Genomic DNA, 15,140 nt, shown 5'->3' on the forward strand with positions numbered 1-15,140 from the left:
TCTCCACCGAATGCGCAGAGCCCGGTTGAAAGCAAGCAGGTCTAGGATGCCTAGGCCTCCCAACCGTTTTGGTCTGCATACTCGACGCCAATTTACGGCAGCACTTGCCAGCTCTCGCCTCCTCACTCCCTGCCCATAGGAAGTTCTTGCGTATTCTGTCAATGCGTCGGATGGCCCATTTTGACGGGTTAAAAGATGTCATGTAATATACTGGGATCGATGGCAACACTGCATTGATCAAGGTTAACCTGCCAGCCCGTGTGAACAACCTACCTTTCCAACCTGGCAGCCGAGCACCGATCTTGTTCATCAGCTCTCCTTGTTTTGCCAATGTGCAGTGGTAGACCAAGGTACTTACATGGGAATTGGCCCTGCTCGCCCTGAAAACTGTGGATCAGTAGTGTCAGGTCTAACTCAGTGCATCGAATCGGGAAGAGTTGAGACTTTTGTAAATTTGTTTTCAATCCAGTGGCATCCCCAAAGGCTTGCAGTAGGCGGCGGACAAATAGTGCCGCATCATCTGCATATAAACTCGTCCGGAATTTGATCGGTTCAGCACCAATTGGGTTGAGAATCCCTGCCTCTGTTGCTCTGTCCAGTATTCGTTGCAAAGGATCCATTGCTAGGATGAACAGCATCGGAGAGAGGGGGTCACCGCCACGCCGGTGTCGAATTGGTTTGCCTGGTATCCCATTGAGGAGTATGCGTGAGGTCGTACAGCCCCACAAGATTGATAGAATATCTCGCCATCTCTGCCCAAAACCCAACTTTTCCATCACTTCCAGGAGGTACTCCCATCGAACACTGTCAAAAGCTTTTGCCACATCAAGTTTAAGGAACAACATTGGCGTCTTCGCCTTGTGATAGTGATTTTGATGCGGCGCAATTCTGTGAACCCCAGTATGCGCGCCTTGGCATTCCTACGTGGATTTAATTCCGCTTCTGTGAGGCCCCGTTGTTCTTGAGCCTGATCCAGCAGATGGACTATTGCTGTTGCATGATCGCATCGCAGCTACTAGCGCTAGCAAGCAACCAACCACACACTCACAGCAAGTAACATCATCTCAGGCCATGCAACTTGCTGCCCTTTGCCCCTTTTGCGCTCCCAGGAGGCGGGCGGCGAAGCCAATCAGGGAACTGGAGCAGTAACTGCGGAAAGCTCCAGCGGGAGCTCGATCGCGAGGTCACCGCCGTGCAGACGAGAAACAAGCCGTTGTCGTCTCGTCCCTGAGGAAAGAACCTGTGGACTGACGGGGCCCATGACAATGGACTGCCGCGACGTTTTCCCGTCGACGGGTGGGGATCGGAACGGAAGCTGAGAGCGAGGCAGCGGGCCTGGACCGGTGGCCGTTTCTCCACGCCCTGCGGCTCCGAGCCTCTCTCATCTGCAGGCTTGCCTGATGGAGACAGCGTTTATGAGGAAGCTCCTGATTCCTGAATGATTATCGGAGTGACGACTGGATATGTGTGACCTAATATTTTTTGATCAAGCACAGTTTCCCCTGTTTGATTGTCAGTTCTCAGTTGCACAGTCATGCTCACAAAGATGTGTTGCTAGGCGCTAAGTTTTGCATCACAAGTACCACAGTTACCATTTTTTTTTTTGAACAACTACTCACAGTAGTTGACGCAAAAAGCTCTTAGGCTTCTGACAAGATCATCGGCAATACGTATCTCTGAACGACGTTGAGGCACGACGTGCTTTGGCGGGGTTCTTGGAGCCCTTTTCCTCATTGCGACGCCAAGCTCGACGACATTCCTAGCCAAGTCACCACCTGAGATGGTTCCCATCGGCACAGCTTCCTTCCATCTGGCCATCTGGGGAGGAAGGAAGGGAATCGAGGACACCTTGACAGGGAGGGAGAGGAGGCCAAGAGCAGGGAGGAAACCCGAGAGATCCAACGTCCGTGTCGCCGTCGCGCCTTTTCCCTTTAACGTACTGTAGTGGTTGCGATCGCTGTCCGGTTGTTTGTCGTCACCGCCAGCTTCCCGCCGGCCGTTGAACGTCGCCGTCGGCCACCTCTTGCTCCAAAAAGAACGCACGCACTCAGCGCCAGGGGAGGCTTTTCCGCTCGAGACTTCGTGTGTGCGTGCGGCCGCGGGAGGCGGGAGCTGCGGACGGATCGAGAATTCTCGCCGGATCTTGAGTTGTTGGGGGCCAAGTTGTGCTGAGAAACGGGATCAACTTGCGGCCGTGCCGACCTGAGCGCAGCGACGCGCGAATCCACCATGAGGGCTCGCAATCGCAACCCAACTTCGCAACTCGCACGAGAGCCCGGCCGGAGCGGGGGACGACGCCCGGATGTGACCGCGCGGCCTGGGCTTGGACCATCACCGCGGCAGAAAGGACTCTCAGCAGGTGTAGCGCAGCCCACTACAGCAACGTCGTCGTGTGCCGATGGGTGGTGTCGCATTTCAGCCTGATAAGGTTAGGCGTATGGGCCTAAAAAACGGACCATGAACCCAGTCCCTTGATGGGCCCAGCTGAAAAGAAGGAAAACGGGACAGACAAGGAGGAACAGTCCGATTATGTGCACGTCATATCGCCCCACCTGAGTCTACCAGGGCACATATGACCTAGAAGTATATGAAAAAATTTCAATAAAAATATGAATTAATAGATTATGAAATTATCTATGTTCATACAAAATTTAAGATCAAACAAACATTTGTACGATGAGGAACGAACAAGAAGAAAAAAAATAAACATGTGAATGAGTGCAGATGTGGATCACACACTCCAATAAAAAATAACATAGTAAAAAACAAAAAAAAAAGAAATTAGCATGTGAGCGGTGGACAGCACCAGAAAACATAACAACCGCTATACGAAGTTTATTCATCTGGTTTCTGACAGTTAAAAAATGCATCATCTGACGCCGGTTATCATCGTTAAGCTAACTTAGCTGCAGATGCAAATGTCGGAGCATCGGCCACGCGGCCCTGCCAATATGGGCCATAACCCAGCTGCCTCTCACTGCAGACCATACAAGCCTCCAACACAGGCGGCGTCCGCAGCTCGTACGGGTAAACGGCGCCGAAGAGCTTGTTCCGGATGTGGTCGCGCTCCAGCTGCATGGTCTTGACTCTTGAGGTCCAATGTGAACAGCCACGTCTCCTCGTCCTCGACCGGCGTCAACACGACGTACCCGTTCCCGGCCGTGACGATCCTACCGGCGCTGCCGAAGAAGCACTCCTTGCGTCCTGGGAACCCGCGGGTCGCCTCGGAGTCTCGGACAGGTTCAGAGTCCTCTCAAATCTCAAGGCCCCACTCGCTGCTGCCGCGCTCCGGCTCCACGTCCGACGAGGCTGACGAGCCGCGCCATGTCCGAGCCACCGTCGTCGACGAACCGGAAGGTCGAGTGGTCCTTGGATCCCCGGAGGCGCGCCGGAAGAAGGTCCTGAAAGAAGACGACGCCGTGGGAGAGATCTGAGGCGGTCAGGACGGTGCCGTCGCCGTCGCCGTCGATGACCCACCACCCACCCAGAACACGGACCTCGCGGCGCGGCCCGAGAAGCGCGCGGACTCCGCGCCACGGAGCTGGACGAAGGACATGTTCATGGCCCGCGTGTTCCAGCGACCGTCCGTCCAGACGCAGGACAGAGCGACGCCGACGTCGTCGGCCATCCACGAGGAACGCTCGTAGAGCACGCAGGTCTCCTTGAACTCCGACATGCTGAGGACGGCGGAGCACTTGCTGAGGCCTGAGGAAGACGCCGAGGCAGCGGAGGTACTTTATGCCATCGACCTCGAGTCCTCGATGGGGCGGATCCTGACGTGGCGGCGCGTGGCGAGCTCGCAGACGATGAGCTCCAAGAAGAAGCCGCCGCGCCTCGGTTGGCGAGGAGGAGGCTGCCGAGACCGTCGACGAGCTCCCAGGACCGACGCCCGCGCCGAGGAACTCGAGGCCGTGAGAAGTGGCGTTACCGGACGGCGGACGCCGCCGACCGGGGACGAAGGCTACGCCGCGAAGGGACGCCTGGCCCGGCGAGGGCGAGTAGGACGGGTTGGCGACATGGTAGCAGCCGAGAACGTGGGGGGGCCGCGTGGCGAGACAGGAACTTGTCGGCGACGTCGTAGCCCGCGGCGATGCGGCGCCACCGAGCCTGCACGTGGCCGCCGCGCGGACGAGGCCGAGGTGCGAGTCGATCCGGAGGAGGACGAGCTTGAGGGGCGGGCGGGGACGTCGCGCAGGGTGGTTGGTGGCCAGTGGCCTCGTCGCCGGCGGCGCCTGCTTCTTGCACCGTCTAGGAGGAGGACTCCGTCTAGAAGCACGAAACGCAACCGAGATGTACTCTTTTTTGGGAAACTGAACCGAGATGGACTCGAGGAGCGAAATCGATGCTCATAACCCGGCAGGCGGCATCATATATGTGGTTTCTGTTTCTCTCTAATCTCTCGGGGAACGGAAAATAGATAGGAGAAGATGCCTCCTGGCAGGATCAGAAGGCTGAAGAGGGAGCGCAGGAAGATGATGGCCGCTGCGAGGATGACCAATGATTCTAATGCGACGACCAATGGCACTACCGCGATGACTGTCAAGGACGAGCCGATGGGTGGCCCGGAGGCGCTCCCGCCACAGTTGGGAACGACGGATGGTTCTACTGGAGGCACTAACGCGTTGGCTGTATTGAACCAGTCGGTGGGCGACAAGGAGGCGCTAGCTCCCGCCATGGTGGACGCGACCGATGGTTCTACTGCGACGAACGGTAGGAAACACAAAGGGAAGAAGAAGAAGAAGAAGAAGACGACGTCGACGAGGACCGATAGCACTACCGCAGCGACTATCATGAACCAGCCGGTGGGCAGCAAGGTAGCGCTAGCTCTCTCCACGGTGGGCGCAACCGATGGTTCTGCTACTCTCCATGGTGAAATGCAAAATGAAGAAGAAGATATCGTAGAGATCACATACCTGCAGGATATGAACACCAAGACGACTGTCAAGAACCAGCCATTGGGCGTCCAGGAGGCACTTGTGCCAAGATGGACGATGACCAATGGGTCTACTGTGACAACTGGCATGAAACCCAAAAGAAAGAAGAAGAAGAAGACGGCGACCAAGTTGCCACGGTCGTGGCAGGAGCACAAAATCAAAGGTAGGATCTCAACCCAAAGCCTTTGTGGCATATTTAGCAATATAGTGTGATGCCAATGCTTTGAGTTGGCCAGTCCTAGCACTTCCCATATTTTTTTAATTATTTTCTTCCAAACTGTCCTCTACCTCTGTTTGAAATCAGACCCATTTCATTTCCTTATTAGGCTAGCTCATGATTAATAATTACTCAACTAATACTTAATCTTTAGGACAGAAATTTGATGTTATTAGATTATAATAAAAAATTACTTAATTTGGGTTTGTATCTCCTAGTACCTCCACCACTTATAGTTCTAAATTCAATATGTTAAGTGATCTCGGCATGCAATGCACCAACTAACCTTGACTAGCAGCCCACATGAAATGATTCTCAAATTTGACTTTTTGAAGGATTATGATACTCAGTTCAGTCCTTTTTTCCCCTGCAGGTGGGAAAAAGTTAATAATCGTCAAACTTCGTAAAGACATATTTAGCTGCAAACCAGGAGACCCACTAATAACTGGCAGACTCAGTGAAGCTGCGGTTCACCAATACCTTTCCGAGCTGCTTGGACCGAGGAACGTCGAGTGGATGAACAAATATCGAGAATCCGGATTGCCTTATGACATTGTCATCACAAGGGGTGGTGTTACAGAGTATGTGGAGGTGAAGGCAGGCATGGCTCCAGACGAGCAAGCGTTCCACATCATCCAACCTAGTGAATGGCAGTTTCTGTCGGAGAAAAGAGGTTATTCGAGCATTGCCCATGTCTCGTTCCTTGCTCCGGACGTAGCAGCCATCGTGATGCTGAGAAATCCTCACAAGCTTTGCCAGAAAAAGGACCTGGGTCTTGCTCTTGTTATGTCCAAGGAATTCGAAGAGCACTTTGCGAAAAGGACGAACCAGATTTCAGTTGTATTGAACACTGGCTTTGAATTATAATTTGGTTTTGTTGTATTGGAGTTAATAATCCGGATTGATACTTTGGTATGCCTTTTATCTGTCAGCCATGCCGTTGTGCCTCCCGACTTTAGCCCTTTACATTTTGGTGTCCTGTGTCCATATCCGAGTCTGTGGTCGTCTCTACGATATCTTGTATATGCTCCATGGTAACTGATCGAGCGCGAAGATTTGACACGGAGTGAAGATTAGTTCTGGAGAACTTCACATGTAGACACCAATTCCTGCTTGCCTATTCTTGCCAAAGGAAAATGAAGAGTGCCGAGTTTAATTTTCTGGCGTGGCAGCGGGTGTCCATTCGCGCAGATTATATTGTACGCAGCGTGCACGTGTTTGTTCAGGCACACAATAGTGTAGACATAGAGATTTTGTTCTGTGTTCTGTAAATTAATTTGGGCTATGGAAAGCTTTGGTCCCCAAACTCCTAACTTTGGCACTATGCAAAAAGAAGATTCCTCATCACATCAAACTTGCGGTACATGCATGAAGTACTAAATGTAGACGTAATCAAAAACTAATTGCACAGTTTTGTTGTACTTTGCGAGACGAATCTTTTGAGCCTAATTAGTCAATGTTTGGACAATAATTAACAAATACAAACGAAATGCTACAGTTGCGCATTTATGGTAAAATTCCAACTTTGTCACTCCCAAATTGGGGACTAAACAAGGCCTTTCACATTCCTGCACATCGGTGGCTAAATACTGAGTGCTGACCTTATACTGGATCTTAAGCTTTCATATGACGCGTGTTTTGGACTATGGAAAACAAGCATGTTGTAAATTCAAGAATGTTTGCTTTGGATAAATTTTTATATGCCTACAATGATGTGGATATGTTTGCTTTGGATATACTCCATCCGTCCTAAATTACGTACCTAGAAAAGCCAAAACGAATAGTAATTTAGGATGGAGGGAATATTTATTAGGAATGGACGGAGAAGCAATAATAGATTAGGCTTATAATTACTTCCTTTCGTTTGGGTACTTTTCTTTTAATTATTTGTGATCAACCGTGAGCTAAAAATAATGTAAAAACTTGACTGGGTGCGGTCGTAGAGGCAAAAGATTATTCATTTTTCTAAAAAAACAATGCATGGACATTGTATAGGATGCTCTCCCGAACCTAATGGTCGTTTGGTTTGTGCACAAACATGGATCTAAAGAAGGTGTGTATTCGGATGTGACCAAAACGTAGTTAAATTTTCCAAACATTGTTAACCATCCATTTAGTACCAAATTCTTAAATCTAGCCAAATTTTGAAAAGCTCGAGGCAGCCGCACACCCGCCATCTCCTTCTAGCTAGGAAATAATATTAAGGGAGATAAAACTGAACAGATGTTTAGGCATGCATGAAGAATCACATGGTGCATGGAGATCCCATCGATCAAGTCACAGTCGCGCTCGGTTACCTTCGACGTGGTTCGATTCGGATTACATTTGAGCCCACGCAGCAGCAAATCAGAGCTCATTGATGGGCCCGGTTGCTCATCGTAGGTGGAGAGAAAGCAAACTGACAACGACTCGGCTTCGCTTCGTGAGATAGAAGTCGATGCCGACATCGATCAATATAACGCTCGTCGCAAGGTTATTAGAGGGACACAGAGTATTCGATGATCTCGTCTCAGAAAAGATAAGCTAAATAAAGCTTCATATATACAGCAAACGGGGATCGCAAGGGCGGCGGCACGACACGGGAGAGGAGACGATGGAGAGCAGGAAGACGAAGACGAACGGCTCCTCCACGACGTCTACGAACCGGGGCAGGTTCGGTAGGTTCGGCGTCTTCTCTTCTCCTCTACGGAGGAAGGTCATGGAGAAGCGCGAGGCGGCGGTGCAGGAGCGCGGCGGTGGCAATGTGATCGTCGCGGTGGCGCCGGTCGAGGAGGCCGACTCACATCATCCAAGCCCACCGGAAGACGACGACGATGGTCGGCCTGATCTTCTCCAATCCCCGCAGGCGGCTTCGCCCAGCGGCCGGCTCGAAGGAGAGTCAGATGTCCAGCCTCGGTCAAGCTCAAGCATCGACAGGCCACCTGGTGAAGCTTCGGACGATGCTGATCGGTCTCGTTCAAGACCCGATAAGCGTGGCAAAGCTTCAGATTATATGCCTCGGCGTGTGATCACCGGCAGGATCGGGGAAGGTGCAGTTTACCAATACCTCGTCGAGCAGCTGGGAAGGGACAAAGTCAGCTGGGTGAACGGACGCCATGAGTCCGGGCTGCCCTACGACATCGTCGTCGTCACAAATCATGGCGCCACGGAGTACGTGGAGGTGAAGACGACCGTTCATCCGGAGAAGAATTGGTTCCAGATCAGTGTCCACGAGTGGGAATTTATGGTGGAGAAAGGGGCCTCGTTGAGCATCGCCCGTGTGCTCTTGCAGGGTGAAGACATGGCCAGCATCGTGATGCTGAAAAACCCGCTCAGGCTCTGTGAGCAGCAGGGTCTAAATCTCGCACTGAAACTTTAGAATACGCTGGTGACAACATGAACCACTTCACTTCTGTTGAACCTTGCTGTGAAAAATATGCTAACATGAAAAATGGTTCGGTACAGGGTTTTAATTAAAGAACAGGAGAACAAGTGAAGAATACAGAGGCGGAATCATTTTCTGGATGAGATTCTAGTACATGTGTTTGGTGTTCGGAGTTCACCAGAGGATCCAGTTTATTGAAGTACTACAAGGTACAAGACCTTCCTCGAAGTTTTAGCCTGTTGCAAGACCCTGTGAGTAACGGACATGAAGAATTTAGTGGCGAAATTCAGCTTTGGATTGAAGAGAGAATGTTCGGTGCAAGAAGATGATGAGTGAGGTTGCAGTCAGGGAAAACTTCTTCGGTGATATTTCCAAATTTTTGTGTTTATTTACAAAAATTTCATATAGTGGATCTATCTAATGTGTTAAGTTTGTGATATATTGTCATATTTCTTTGTTGTTATATACAAAATTATGATGTAAGATGGTTCAGGGACCTATTCTAACTATCATGCAAACAAACTGTTTTTTATCCGATATTTGTCGGTATGGTTTGATAAATTTTGTTTAATGAAATTTGGAACCCTGGCTAGCAATTGCAGATTGCCATCAAAACATGGATTTGGCATGGGATTAGTTTGTCTTAATAGCTATTTGTAGAATGGGGATAGTTGGGAGGATGGTGCAAGAATAAGCAATGACATGTGAGAAGTTTCATAGCATTGAAAAAGTATCTTTAAAAAATGGAGCTGGTACAGAGTATGTGAAATCAGGGGAGGAGTCAGAAAATGAGTTTTTTTTCTTTGTAAGAGGGGAGCAATTGTGCAAATTTTCTTCAAAATTTGATCAAGTTCAAAAATTTTAGTTCCCCCTCAGCACCACTGAGTGTAATCTATATCTCCTATATAGAAGCACCCCACTACGAAGCATTGTTTTCTATTTCTCTCAAACCTCAACGAGCCACATCATTCACATTGTTTTAACCATCCGATTGTTTTCTCAGCCCCTCTTCTTTACTCAGCACCTTGGCTGATCAAGAGCCTCCCCTCTTCTTTACTCAGCACCTTGGCAGATCAAGAGACCACCGCAGCTAATGGCACTAATGGCATTAATCCTCCATCAATCATCCACGTTCCCATCATAAAATTTGAAGCATCGCACTCTATTGGGCACCCTACTGGTGAGGTATGACATTCATCTCCTCCTTTGGATTCACTCAGGGTATGCCATTCATCTCCTCATTTGGATTCACTCAGGTTCTTCAATCGACTATTTTGTGCATTGTTGCTGTTTCAAACTTGCCCATGGTTTCATGCACCCCATCTGTTTGATCTATTGCCTCTTAGAAACTCTTGCATAAACCATTCTGAATTTTCTCTGCAAATCTGTAGGTTCATATAAATTGATTTCGCCTCTGGAAATAGCAAGATTATTGGCCTCCTTGAGTCATTCAGGTAACAAACTATGCTCCAACTTTATTAGCATTTCTAAGTGTGCAGTTGTCCTCATTCTGTTTGTTTTGGCGATTAATTGTTGTGTGGACATCCTTACTTTCGGCAATCAATCAGTTTTTTCCCTTATTTTGTTACTTCCAGTTTTACATGACCTTGGTGTCCCACGTTTGCAATTGTAAATCTGTAGGTTCATAAAAATTGATTACATCATATCTCTTCTACTAACAACCAAAATACTATTTTCGATTAGAATGGCACATAAACCCTTATATGCACTTTTTATTTACTCTTCAATCAGTTCTCCCAAGAAGATGCAAGATAGATATGTCCAAGCAATGAATAAGCTCAAGGATGATACAAGCCCAAAAGTTTATGTTAATCTCACAGGCAGTTCTCAGAGTGAACACATAACCACGCACCTACCAACTAACAACCACACAATCATTGTTCACTACATACGAAAGGGACAACCATAGCTGCAAACTATTTTCAGTGAAGAGAACTCCAAGAACACAAATGGAAAGTAGTTCATTTATTGCAAATCTATGTTATTTTTTCAATAATTTCAATTTTCATACCATACATAACAGCATATGTATCGTCCTCAGTTATATATTTAATAAAATTAATTTTATAGAATAATTTACCTTCGTGTAAAAAAGGCCAAACCTTAACTCTTTCCCGATTGCATCACATAATCATAAAAAAATACACAAAATATCCGCCAGCAATGCGTGGGGAATTCACCTAGTAGTTCATTATGGAGGTGCCATTTCATTCAGGTTGTCTCTTGAATTGACTATTCATGCACGTATGTCTTCCATTTGGCTACAATTTTCAGAAGGATAAAAGGAAGTGACAGCAGCAGTTTTGAGGGAAGCAATAGGGCTGGACGGAGAGGATTGAATGATTACCTCCATGGCTCCATCCTTCTATATATTGTGTTACTCTACTACTCCTTGCTTAACTCAAATGTTGCAGTCGGTTATACAACACGGCAAGATGTTGGCACTGTACTTTACTTTTTCTAAAAAAATATTTAACTGCAACACACTTTCAGGAAAAAATAATTACATGGGAAGTTTTTTTTAGAAAATGTACAAAATCCATGCCTCTGCAAATTACACGGGAGGTGATAGAGCTTTTTCAAAAGGAACTCTATTTCATCCATTGCGATTTATCATTACTATGATGTAAATCCCTACTCCTTTTCCTTGGTATATTTGTTAAGGCTATACAACAATCAAGTGCGTTTTGTTTTCGTATCAGTCGATTTCTTAACCGATAATATTATGACACGTAGTAACAGGAATTGGCTAGGGGAAAAACAGTTGACAACTGAAGCAAATTCAGTCGATTCTGACCAGCTCTCCTCAACATGGCATTGCTTTTTGAGCAGCCGCCTTGGCATTGTTCGGTAGACCATCCCGCCATGGTTGACTACAGCACAATTTGAAACTGCGATGCGGGTGTGACGACTATAAGATTACAGAGGCGCGTGGGGTCTAGGTGGAACGCCGTGCCTCTCAGCATCGGCGGCTGCTTGTTTACATAGAGCAAGGAACATCCCCTTATGTGGATTACATCTTGGCGCACAAGATTAGGAGCTGGCTGTTGGTTTGTTGTGATTCACAGGACAAGATACAACAGCTATCAACTAGGATATCTACAAGCTAACAACATTGACTAACAGTCAGCTAACCAAGATCTTGTGCGCATTGTTACAATTTAGGTGTATAACAACTCATGTCTATCTAATAACGACGACCGCCCCGACGCATGCGTCCGTGATGGCGAGCCGAGAGCAGGGAGGCGGCCATGCCTCGCCGTGGTCGGAAGGCAGGGAAGGAACCGCTGAGTTCATAACAGCTCCGTTGGGCTGGACAAGCTGGTCTACATGTCGTCAGCAAGAACGGCCAAGGCGGCCCATGGGCATGGTCACCATGCGGCAGAGAGACGACTAGGGATGAAAACGGACAGAATCAGGCGGCAGAACTCCTCTCCCATTTCCGTTACCTTATTTTTTCACCGAGAACGGAAGCAGGAGCGGGAAGCAGGAGCGGGACGGGAGTCGAGATGTATGGGTATACGAAAATGGATAAATATGGATGATAGTACAACGAAAATGGTCGAGAACCCGGAACTTAATCCGGGTCACACAATATAAAGTCTGACTCACAATAATGACACCTACACATCAACATGCTGAGATTCTAAGAGACCATCAGTGAACGTAAGGAACAAGGCATCCTCTTTCTCTTTTTTTATAAAAGAAATTACATCTTGTTTCACGTTGCAGCTAGCTGCTGTGTGTCTGCACCTGCAGGCAGGAAGCTAGCAAAGGCCTTGTTTAGTTCCCAATTTGGGAGTGGCAAAATTGGCATTTTACCATAAATGCGCAACTGTAGCATTTCGTTTGTATTTGTGAATTATTGTCCAAACATTGACTAATTAGGCTCAAAAGATTCGTCTCGCAAAGTACAATAAAACTGTGCAATTAGTTTTTGATTTCGTCTACATGTAGTATTCCATGCATGTATCGCAAGTTTGATGTGACGGGGAATCTTCTTTTTACATAGTGTCAAAGTTGGAAATTTAGGGTAACTAAACATGGCCAAAGTATAGCAAAACAAAGTGAGCAGTGGCAGAGTGGCAGAAAGGAGCAAGCGACCCTGCTCCAGACGGTCAAGGCTTTGACGCACGACGCTGTCTCTTGGGCCGGGACCTTGGTATATTTGGGCCCATCCCGGATAAATCCAAAACGGGACAAAAACGGGATCATCCGGTTGAAAATGGAATACCGTAAATACGGACGGGATACACCATCAACTGCATTCCGTACCATTCCGTGTACTCCCGTCCCGGACTTTACCATCCCGTTTTCGTATAGCTCAAAATACGAGATAAATACGGGAAAACAGGATTTTTCTGTCCACTTTCATAGCCAGAGACGACGGAATACAGCGCCTAAAGGAGGACAGAAGCCCACGAAAGGAGGACAGAAACAATACAAATACAGCCCACGAAAGAAGGCCGCTGATTAGCGACCCTGGTAGAGCCCAGCCCAGCGTACGTAGGTAACGGAAAGGCAAACGAACGGACTCGAGGAAGTCAGCCCGTACCGGCGTGCCGACTCATCATATACCGCACGAGTGTTGAGCAAACACTGAAGGGACGCTCGGAGCGTTTGGACTGGAGAGATGGCCCCTGCCAAGACCGGAAGGCGGAACAACCGCCAGGAGAAGAAGATGACCACGACCACGAGGGCGAGTAGGGCGGTCGGTAACCGGCGTCCGATCGGATTCGCGTTCTCCAAGTTCGGGAGGGTTGCCGCTCTGCACGCGCGGCGAAAGATCGTCAAAGAACGGGGCAGCAAGCGCGGCCGATCTGGTGGCTTGGCCAACGGAAGAAGTAAGTACATATATGTATCCCGATCGATTCATTACTCGATATATGCTAGCGGTGTTCCTTCCCGTAAGTAAAAAGTTACATGAGAAGAAACTTGGTCTCTTTGTAATTCGTTCCATGTGCTAGTAGTGGGGGGCTATATATAGTGGTGATTATAAGGAGGCATTTGAGAAGTAACGAGTTACGAGTATATCGGAAATCTTAGTTTTCTCTGTGTTTTTGTAGTTGTTTTGCGATTGACAGTAGAACTAAATAGGTTGAACAATCTATCCAGTTGGTTTCAACACTCCATAGACAGTAGCCTAGTAGGCAAAAGAAGTGATCCCCATTTGTGGCTCTGTCCACAATCCGGCCATTTTGTTATTATGGGAAGAAGATATGCAGTAGATTGAATTTTTTATTAAATATTTAACGGTAATGCTACTACCCGGTCGTCCGACCTACCCTACAAAATCGGACGCTCGCTCACAGCTCATAGTGCTTGCTTAATTATTAATCTCGCTGGCCAACTTTCCACCATGAATACGTGTCTCATCCCTGCCCACATGAACTTTTACTAGAAGCGCCCTGAAGTGCAGGTAACTCTCGACCACTCATTCACCTTCCTTTCTTCTTTTGCTCTTATCCAGGTGCCTCCTCGACTGCCACGGGGCGTGCTGCACATAGGGGCTGCTGCAAGGGCGCTCGGCGATGTGGATGTAGTAGGCCATGGTAGAATACGGTGGAGCAGCAGTACACTGATTGGCCTACTCCCGCATTGTAATGATGCTGCGATTTCTATGGGACCTCACTTTCATCGTCATCTGTGTGGTCGTGCTCATCTACACGTGCACCCCGACCATGTACATGGACTTCACCATGCGCCCGGGCTCCCAGATCCACCAGCCCGTCCCGGAGGGCTGGAACGCCTTCGTCTACATCGTCGACGGCGAGGGCATCTTCAGCCGGGAGAAGTCGGCACCCGTGTCGGCGCACCTACCGATGGCTCCATGTTGCGATAGGTACCTCTTGATGTTGCAGTAGAGATTGCAATAGTCCAACTTGCTAGCAATCAGGTGTTGCACCAACTTGTTCACGATGTTGCATATGGTTGTTTTCTTTGTTTCGGCCTCTTTTTCTTTCGTTGTTGCAATGCTGTAAGAGATGCTTTTTTTTGTTGCAATGCTGTAAGAGATGCTTTTTTTGTTGTTGCAATACTTGATTTGGCCGAGATCGCAAGATTATTTCTATTCGAGATGCTGCAACTTGTGATTTTTATTGTTGCAATGTGTCTGTTTTGAATGTTGTACGGAGCGATTTGATATTTTTCATGCACGTAAAGGTGTTGCAAATTTATCTTCTGATGAATGTTGCATGAAACATGATGAAATGTTGCACATGGGGATTTTTTATCCTTGAGATGGATGGCGTGCATGAGTTCCAAAGCTATTTTTAGTGCATGTTTTCATGTTGCAAGTGTTGATTTTTGATGTTTCGATAGTTATTTTTCAATGTTGCGACGGAGCGTCCGATAATAAATATTATCGTACGTCCGGACGCTAGCACATCCGAATATTTAAATGTCAAATGGACTCTAAGAAGGGAACCCCTTGTTCCCTTTCTTGCTTATTATAGCTTATTATAGCATGCTTCAATGTCTCTATGTAATTCCACTTCTGTTCTCATTAGGACAGCCTGTAACCTCATTACAGACTGTAACCTCACTTGCAAATGAAAAGAAATGGACGAGACTGTAATTTAGATATTCTTACATTTTATCATGT

At 47.8% G+C, this 15,140-nt stretch overlaps 1 pseudogene; it reads right to left on the reverse strand.

Annotated features, from left to right (window-relative positions):
• Window positions 1–2,686: 2,686 nt before the first annotated feature.
• Window positions 2,687–4,675, reverse strand: LOC140221893 (uncharacterized; annotated as a pseudogene).
• Window positions 4,676–15,140: the final 10,465 nt, after the last annotated feature.

Source organism: Setaria viridis, chromosome 2 (genome assembly GCF_005286985.2).
Source record: "Setaria viridis chromosome 2, Setaria_viridis_v4.0, whole genome shotgun sequence".
Taxonomy (NCBI): domain Eukaryota; kingdom Viridiplantae; phylum Streptophyta; class Magnoliopsida; order Poales; family Poaceae; genus Setaria; species Setaria viridis.